The sequence below is a fragment of the Quercus lobata genome, chromosome 3, assembly GCF_001633185.2.
Source record: "Quercus lobata isolate SW786 chromosome 3, ValleyOak3.0 Primary Assembly, whole genome shotgun sequence".
In the NCBI taxonomy this organism is placed as follows: Eukaryota; Viridiplantae; Streptophyta; class Magnoliopsida; order Fagales; family Fagaceae; genus Quercus; species Quercus lobata.
In genome coordinates, this window is record NC_044906.1 from 36,751,465 (window position 1) to 36,761,340 (window position 9,876).

The 9,876-nt window shown below is 34.1% G+C and overlaps 1 pseudogene; it reads right to left on the bottom strand.

Annotated features, from left to right (window-relative positions):
* Positions 1 to 3,903: 3,903 nt before the first annotated feature.
* On the bottom strand, positions 3,904 to 8,367 carry LOC115980835 (annotated as a pseudogene).
* Between the last annotated feature and the right edge of the window lie 1,509 nt (positions 8,368 to 9,876).

Below are 9,876 nucleotides of genomic sequence, written 5' to 3' on the forward strand. Positions count from 1 at the left end.
TCACCTCACATGTTTTTCAAGCTTTTGCTAGTTGCACATACTACACAAATTATTCTTTACTAAACTCGGTACATTATATTGTGTGTGATCTTGTTGTGGCCATCCAAGATTAAAAGTTCCTTGATTTAAATGCAAAATGTCTTTAATGTTTGAGTTTTGGAGACAATTTGATTGAAAAACTTGTTTTTGGAAAATCTGGGTTGAATTCAAGTGTTTTTGAAAAACTTTTAATCTCATACTCATACATTTCATTCATGAAATATTGTGCTTTGAGGAGTTTCTACATTAAATTGTTCTGTTTTTCAAAAAGTTGATTTTTCCATGCATCATTTATGTTTAGGATTCACATGTATTGCATTGATTTTTTTTGTATCCATCTTGTAATTTTGCGGTCATATCTCTCATTGTTTTCACACATAACATGCATACACTTTGCTACATTGGGTGCTCAACTTGATTTAAAAATTGATTGATTAATTTTTGAGCTCTGTACTTTCTAGTATATGCTATTTTTATGTGTGAATTGTAGAAAATATTTTTCTTAAGAAATATGATGGATAATCATTGTGCAAATATTTACTCTACTCATGCAACTGTTTATGGGTCACATAGTGCCATGTTTGCATTTTATTCAAAGAGAGAATATTTTTTCTTCATGTGTATCCTCAACTTAGTTTTTTTTTTTTTTTTTAAAAAAAAAAAAAAACTTGGTTTGTATCTTTTTATTTTTCCCCAACCCCTTTATTTTTCCCCAAAACTTTTTTTCCTAAACACTTGTTTTGTGTTTCCTATTTTTATAAGGGGAGAAGCTTGTTTTTAACCCTTGTTGTTCATAGGGGGAGTTGTTGCTCTTCGTAGGGGGAGTTGCCTCTATTTTTTATAGAGTTGAATTGTTTTGTGTTCCCTTAATTCTCTATTTTCTCTTATTCTTTGTTGCGTATGTTTTCTGTCGACATTCTGATTGGGTTGTCTTTGTCAATACGTGACAAAAAGGGGGAGATGAAATGTGAGAATATGTGGGAATCTTGTTTGTTTTGTTTAGGGGGAGATAAAATTGTTTTTCAAAGGGGGAGAATATAAAAAAATTTTGATGTATCTAACATTGGGGGAGAGTTATAATTTACTTTTGTTTTTTATATTCTGTTTCATATTATTGTTTATATGTCTTTCTTTTCACAAATGCCGTGATGTGTTTGTTGAGTGTTTCAGGAAAGACAGGTGCATTCTGATCGAGACCTTCTACCTCTTCTTGCAACTTCTAGATTAGGAGTCTTAGATTGGGATTTGTGATGTAATTGAGAATTTTATTGTATTGGGTTGTTCTTGTATTTGAGCATTTCATTTTGTATGAAAGTTTTGTCACGAATTACCAAAGGGGGAGTTTGTTAGGTTCTAAATGTTTAGAACAATTGACAAATCGTGAACACAAACTTGTCTAGATATAGATCTTAGAGTCTATAGGTTTTATTAGACAATACTCAATGTGATTCAAGTCAAGATTCAAGAACATACGAGCTGCAGAAAGAAGATTTCATAATCTGTCTGGTTCGATCGATCAAAAGACAGGCTCAATCGATCGAAAGTCGTATCTACAGAATTTTAATTAAGCCCAAACAGCAGTTCAAGCCCATTTAGGATTAGGGTTTCTAATCTACTTCTCCCAGTATATAAAGGAAACCCTAAGCATGTTTTTACATGACTTTTCAGAGAGAAAAGAGTGTGCCTCTTTTGTATTTAGGGTTTTGTTCCTAAAAAGCTCTCTTGTGTCTTCTACCGATGCTATTCCATGAAGAATCTCAAGATCCGGTATTGTAGAAGTTGCTGCCTTCTCTTGTCATCAAAGGTGTTGATGATCTAAACCTTCAAGGGTGGTCTTGGAGTCGCAAACAGGAGAGTTTGTATTGCTAAACCTTTGAGTGGGATCTCAAATTCACAAACGGGGGTGTTTGTGTTTTGCAAAGGCCAAAGAAAGAAGGAGTCCGTGGATTCGGAGCTTACACGTGGTCGTGTCAGTAAGTTCTACTGGTAGGTAGCAATAAGAAGTTGAGCGTGGGCTGTAAGTCTTATTGTATGAACTTCGATTCTTTCTAGTGGATTTGCTTTTTACCTTAAGGATAACTAGGTTAAATCCTCCTCAGGTTTTTTACCGATTTGGTTTTCTTGGGTGATCATATCATTGTCTTATTTATTTTCCGCTGCTATGCATGATATAATTGTTTGATTATGATAACCTAGACTTGGAATTTGGACTAAGTAATCACTTGGCTAATTACCTAGGTTAATCTAATTGTGTTTTTAAGGGGTCTAAAAACTATCAATATGGACTAAGGGTGAGGCTTAGGTCTAGTGCATCCAGTGCACTAGATTCGTTGAGATGGTGACATGTGTCATTATCTTAATGGGTCCTATGCAATTGGGCAATGGACCCAAACCTCACCCATGGACTAATAGGTTTGGTAGTATCTTGGTAGTATTTGTGCCTTATAATTTCCAAAAGTATACTATCAATATCAGTTTGGGCAAATTATAACTTACCCACATGTGATTTGGTTGAAATTTAAGTTACTTACTTGTAATTTAAAATTTGACATTTTACTCACCTAAGGTATGACCGAAATTTAAGTTGCCTACCCCTGGTTTAAAATTTGACACTTTGCTCACCTAAAGTTTGACCGAAATTTAAGTTGCTTACTTGTGTTTTGAAATCCCATGATATAAGTGTTCCGTTGGATTTTTTTTTTTTTATCTTGTATTTTTATGGTTTTTGTGTTTTTGGAGGAGAGAAACATAAAAGTGGAGAAAAATCACATATTTAGCCATGATTTTAACAGAGATGGATTAAGGAAATCTAATTGAACTAACCTCAAGTAAGTAAAGTGTCAAATTTCAAACCAGAGGTAGACAACTTAATTTTTGACCAAACCACAGGTGGAAAAGTTGTAATTCGCCCTATCAGCTTTCATCCAAATGCGATTGTACAATTAAACCCGCTGACTCCTTCTATATCAATTACATATGGCACATCCCTTTCATTAAATTTGAGTAAATCTAGTGTTTAGATTGTGTCAGCTCGTTTAAAATTTTATGTGGTTAAATTTAATTATGGTTAAACTAAACCAAAGTTATAAGTTTTTAAGTAAGTTGACACAAGTTAGACTTTAGATTTACTCCACCTTAAATTATGACCCCTTAAATATATGGACCTCACCATTTCACGTGGAAATGAAAATAGAGTGGATATAAATTCCCCAAAACCATTGCCGTCCACTTCTTACCAACCCAATCTCAAATTTACCCTTGTTGTCATGAATTCAAATCTTTCTATTCCATTTTTTGTTTCCACTTTATACTCTATTAATCCTACTTTGTCATATATTTGTTTCACTTTCTTTATAAAATAACCAAAGTTTAAAAAGGAAAAAAATCAAACACATGACATATCTTGAATGGTGGAGCGTAAAATAGAACAAAAAAGTGAGATAGAAGTTTTAGGATTGAGATCCAGTGGGCTATTGCACCTTGCAATAGCAAATCAATGGTTTAGATCAAAAGTTATAAAATTCACATTTAATCTCAACGGTTGAATTTAAAAAATAAAAATAAAAATAAATTAACCTTTAGCTTTTTACCATTTTTCTTACACTTCTTTTTTTTAACTTCTCTCACATAAAGGGTAATTGCATGGTGCAATAGCATATGCACCAGATCTTAATCCAAATTTTTGTATTTTGTTGTCATTCTTAGAAACTCCAATGCATGTCCTTGGAGGTTGCTACTTACACCTTTAGCATTCCTTCCCCCTCCTAGCCACTCTTTCGAACTTCTATAATATGGACATAAAAAAGTTGGTGCACATCAAATCTGCTCAACAAGATCCCTATGGCCCTATATAAGTATATAACACTACAAGCCAACTACCATCAAACACTCTATTTGATCCTCATCAAATTCTGTACTTAATCTCTTATCAATTGCTTCAAGGAGTTGGCCTCTTCTATAGAGGTCCCACACCCATTCTACAAGGTTTTCTTTTATTGGTTCTATTTGTGGTTCAATTGGATTTCTTCCACATGCAATTTCTAGGGAAACTACCCCAAAACTATAGACATAAGATTCCTTAGAAGTCCTACCCTTGGTGGCACATTTTAGGGCTAGATAGCCTATGGTGCCTAAGAAAATAGGTGTTTGTGAGCCCAACTTATGGTCTATAAGTCTTGCAAGACCAAAATCGCCAAGTTTGGCATTTAAATTTGAAGGGGATTCTAGCCTTTTACCCATATTTTTAAAAATATTTGGCAATATACTCCTGTTTCGATACTCGGTTACCTTAAAATTGAGTTTCAATGAAATACTCGATTTGTACAAAATCGAGTTATGCCCTATCAAACTTAATAATTAAAAAAAAAAAAAAAAAATTGCATGGAACTCAAGTTCCAAAATGCCATTATAGGTGTTCCTGAACGCCACCATAGCTGATCAAACTTAAAAAAAAAAAAAATTTCATAGAACTCGGGCATAACCTATAGCTACGTTTTTATTGTCCTATAGTGGCGTTTTTAATGGAACTCGAGTTCCATAAACTCAAGTTCCATAAATTTGAGTATTGAAACAGTGGCATTTACCTATATAGTTTCAAAACAAAGGCATATTGCTAAATTTTTTAAAAAATAAGGGTAAAATGCTAGAATCCCTGAAATTTGAATCCAACATGATATTGCTAGACTTTATATCTTTGTGCACCACATATTGTTCTCACTCTTCATGCAAGTATAGTATTGCAGAAGCCAAACCCTAGACTATATTGTTAGGGTTTTAGACTCCAGTTGTCTTAGATTTAATCAACTTTTAACCAAATAATTAATTAGATTAATTATGATCCTGGTTAAAATGATTAACACATCAAACAAGTAGATATCACATGAACACCAAGAATAATGACCCAGGAAACTTTTGAAACAATGGTTTCAAAGTAAAAACTTTGCGGATGATTTAACCTTAAATCTACTGTTACCTTATGTAGTATTTAATGGTGTGACCACACATAGCTTCAAATCTATAGATTTGTCTATTGTGAAACTGTTGCACATAAACTCTCCTGTTTGTGACTTTGAGATCTCCACCCAAAGCTTTTAAATCAACAACTGTGGTTAACTATATGCAGCAACTTTGTTTTATAATTGAATCTGTTGTTTGCACAAGATTTCTAATTGTAGCTCCAAAAAGGTATGGAAAATCTCTAGATTTGTGTGCATAACATTGCCCTCTTGAATGTGTAAAAATATGCTCTAGAAATCTCACAGTTTGGATAGATGGAGGCTTAGATCTATTCTCTAAAGAGTTTAAGGTTTTTGCCTCTATAATCTCTTAATAAGTCTTTTTTAATGGGCCTTTATATAGACTCTCCATCAAGGTTATAAAAAACCACCTATACAACAAACTTAATAAATCATGTCAAATTTGAAATTTTGAATATGCGTTTCTTGATTGGTCGAACTAGCAATTGAACTGGAGTTGAACTAATATCGATCGGTCGAGCCAGGTATCGAGCCAATAGTTGAATTAACAAAAACTCAGTTTTCTTCAGCAAACCTTGAGTTTTCGTCTTGGAATAATTAATTTACATTAAGAACTCAAATAGACTCAATATTTTTGTCATCAATTACCAATGCCTAGTCCTTTGGACTTAACATATATTATACCTTACTAGCCATATTATTTTACACTTTACTCCAAGTAGATTAGAATCAAGATTTCCATTAGACATGTACTCATACAGAAGAAGTAACTCCCCCTGTTCATGGCACCAACCAATGAATTGAACCAAATTCCTATGTTTCAAACAGTTAATGATCTTCACTTCTGATATGTACTCATTTTTCCCTTACTTCGATCCTTTTGAGACTCTTTTAATTGCAAATTCTACATTGGTTCACTTAACAAACCCTTGTAAACGCCTGTGACATCTTGGCCTAGTTTCCTTTTCCAAATTCGCCATCTATATAGACATCATCACCCAAATCTTCTTTATTCCCACTAGCCCCTTTACTCTAACAAATGAACCAAACTACAACTACTCCACAAATCACTACACCCATACCTGCTATAAAACCAGTCCCTACGCCCAATTCCTTTTTCTTGTTACCATCTACCATCTTGTTTGGAGAAGTAGTACCATCAACGTTCATCTTTGGAAGAGTATTAGGATTTTCCTTTTGCTGTGGTTGAGTAGTACCACCATCTTTTGTCTTGTTTGGCTGTGTAAGCCCATGTTTACGCTCCAAGCTTGAATTGAATGAACAAGAAAGTATTGTATGTGACTTGACCAATTCACCTGTTGTAGCGGACAAAGCAACTCTAACCCATTCTGGCAAGATAGTCTTCAAGTCAACAATATATGAAAGGCTACTAGAGTTCCCGCTAAAGACTGGATTATCTGCAAAGGTAAGGAACACACTAAGATTTTTGGTTGTTGAGTTATAACTTACCCATGAATTTGCTGTTTATCCATAGTAAAAACTTCTATTCCATGAGACATGTGCCTTCGAGACAATTGAATTAATTGACATGGATTCCAGCATGATTATCACTTTGATCAAGAAAATCAAGGTTTTTGTTATGTGTCGAACTTGACTGAAACAATTTGATTTTGAGTATTGTTGAGAGCGGCTTTACTACTGTAAGGTTGAACTTTATCAACTATCTTGTTGGCTTTATTCCATGCCAAATTTGCTTGTATTTTAGCAATTAGTAACCCTATATTTAGGTGGGAATCTTGTAAGAGTAGTGTGTGAGAGAGTGTGAAGAAATGCTCAAGATTGTGCAAAGAAGCAAGGACTCGTGACTAGATCTCGCGGGTAGCTCACGGCTTGCAAGTTGCCAGAAGTTGCACACATGTCAAGCATGCCAGAAATTGAAGCATCATGCCAGCTGGAGCATTACAAGACAAAAAATACAAACTGACCATTCAATTACCTCGCGACTTGAACTCGCGGCTCAGTCAAGTCGCGAGGCTAAGCCAGCTTTGTTTTGGAAAAACTGACTCTTCGCATTCCAAACACACACAAGTATAAATACCCCTTATACCCACGAAATGTAGAGAGCTTCTAGAGAGAATATTGGGAGAGAAACCCTAGAGAAAAACAAGATTGACTCATCCCAATCTTCATATAAAAACTCTTCAAATTCCTCTACTCTCACCATCTCCATTGTTACATCCTTGAGATGTACATTACCAAAATCTTTTCTCACCATACCCACATTTGTGAGAAGGCCATTTGGTACTTGGGAAGCAATTAGGAAGGGACCAATTTCATATTGATTGATGCTATGGGCTATAGCGGAATCCGGTAAGCTAAAGAAGAAATAGGTTCGACGTAACCTCGTTAGATTAGGAGCTTGGAGGGCTTAGGTACACTGGGTAGATTAGGCTTGGAGGGTCTTCTGCTGTTCATGTATCCCAACTACATTCTTTAGTGGATTACTTTCCTCTTGGAGGGTGGCAGAGAGGTTTTACGCTGAAGGCTTCAGTTTCCTCTTCGATAACACATCATTATGTTGTCCTTGTGTTTGCATCTCTCTTCCCTTAATCTTTACCATTTAATTTCTACTGTGGATATGATTTTATTTGGTTGAGATTGTTTATCAATTCTGTTATATGCTTATGTTCATATTCTGCACATTAATTGTTTGATAATAAGCTTGAATTGATAATTTGAAAATTGAGGGTCTAAACGTTTATAGTGTTTTATACACATTTTGAACATTCAATTACTAAACAATACAAGGTATCCCCCAGCTGAATTAGTAGGGATGGACTCAAATGGTGCAATAAAGGAGAGTTTGTCACTGGACAACATATATGTTTGGTTTGTAATTGTCCCTGTACCATTAATTACTTGAATGATAAAGGAGAAGTGAGTGATGAAGCCTGTTAGCCTTCTTGTAATGTTATCCCAAAGGCACACTTATTTATGGAATGAAGCACGACCAACACTAGAATTGACTAAGTAGATGCCTATATTCTTTGTGTATGTTTAGAAATAGCTTATTTCGTTGAAATTAAAAACTTTTTGGTAAAAGTACTATAGATAAAGTTGAAAGATAGTTGAAATAGTATAATGAGACATATAAATAGTATTAGAAAATGCAATGGGACCCATTAATAGTAGCAAAAATAAGCTGAATAGTGAATAATGCTGGCTTTTAGGCTAATACCAAACACACACACAGTGGTTTGGAGATCTTTTGAGTCCGTGTATGCATCACCTTCAAAGGTTAAGTTGCACTTTTTGACCTTTTTAAGTGTTTACCATTTAAGATGTTAGTAATTTGGTGAGGTGATCCAACCTATTGCAAGTCATTACCCATGACTCATGAGCGTCCACATCGATTAAGATAAGTGAGATTTTAATTTTTAAAATTAAGATGATATGAGCGTCCACATGGATTATGATAAGTGAGACTTTAATTTTAAAAATTAAGTTGATATGAGTTGTTAAGATAAGTGGTTAAGTAATTGTAGGGCCACTCATCTTTATAGAATTACTCATCCCATCTATTTTTAAATATCCATGCAATAGTAATATAAAATTTTACCTAATAGAAAATTGAGAGACAAAAAATATACAGATTTTTTTGTGTGTGCTTCTCTCTCTAGCAAGCCATCTCTCTAGACTTCCCATCAATAACCCCCTAAAACTTGAAGTGCGGAAATCCCTGTAAAGACTTAGGTAGCCTTTATAGAAACAAGAAGGTGTTCCAAGAACAATAGGGATTGTCTGAAGAGTTTGTAAAGAAAACCAAGAAAGATCTGGATGTGAGTAGTATAAGTATTCAATTCCTGCGAGGTAAGTGAATATATAGCCTCTCATATATATATATTCAACATTGGTATGAGGGCTTTATTTGCTTGTTTTCACTCCTAAATTGTACTATGATCTCTTTTGTTTGGTATAATTTTACATGCGTGCATGAACAAACTAAAATTAAAATTTTTGATAATTTTTAATTTAAAAAATTTTATTTAGAGGATATGTTATAATATGTATATGGATATTTGAAGCACATGAATATGCTTCTAATAATGTCAGTACCATGGTCCTAAAATTTGATGGAATTCTGTGGCATATAAAGAGTCATGGAAAGGCCAAGGTGTTAGAGAGCGTAAAACACTCAAGAGTCCAAATTACTTCTAGCATAATATTGGAAGGAAAAGATAGTTCATCTGTATCATACAATTCTCTTAATGGTCACAAGACTCACAACTCACTAGTCACAACCTCCAATTTTACAACCTGACATGTTAGAAAGTAATAAGCAGATAGAATACAGTAGAAGGTGCACAAAGACTAATGGGATTTTTCATAAAGTAAATGCGTTGGTTAGTTGGTATTACGTTAAGGTTAGAATATTATCAAGAATTTGTCAGGAAGTAAATATGCACGGGTGCCTAACATTGTCAAATAATCATCAAGGTGAAAGACTAATGTGAAATGGAGAAATGAGAACGTTCTAATTAAAAAGGCAATGATCTGTAGCAAAGAAGTCTGGTGCCCCATGGCGTGCTTGATTGCTTTCTGGTTCATAATGTTGATATATAGTTTTCCTTTTTTGCAGGCTCTTCTGCCTCAGTTCCATGTCCAAGTACTTTGCTCGTTGCCATCAAGATGCGGCTTCCACGGCACCATAAATCATAAAGAAATCCCTTCATTTAAAAAAAAAAAAAATTATTTAAAGAACTCTCAATATTTATTTTAATTGAATACAAATGTTAACAAAACTACCGTTGAATTATATTATTTTCATATAATCTCCATATTTGCTAAATTTCAAGGTGATCAAAGATCAATAGTCATGTCATCAGTTAATTGTTTATAT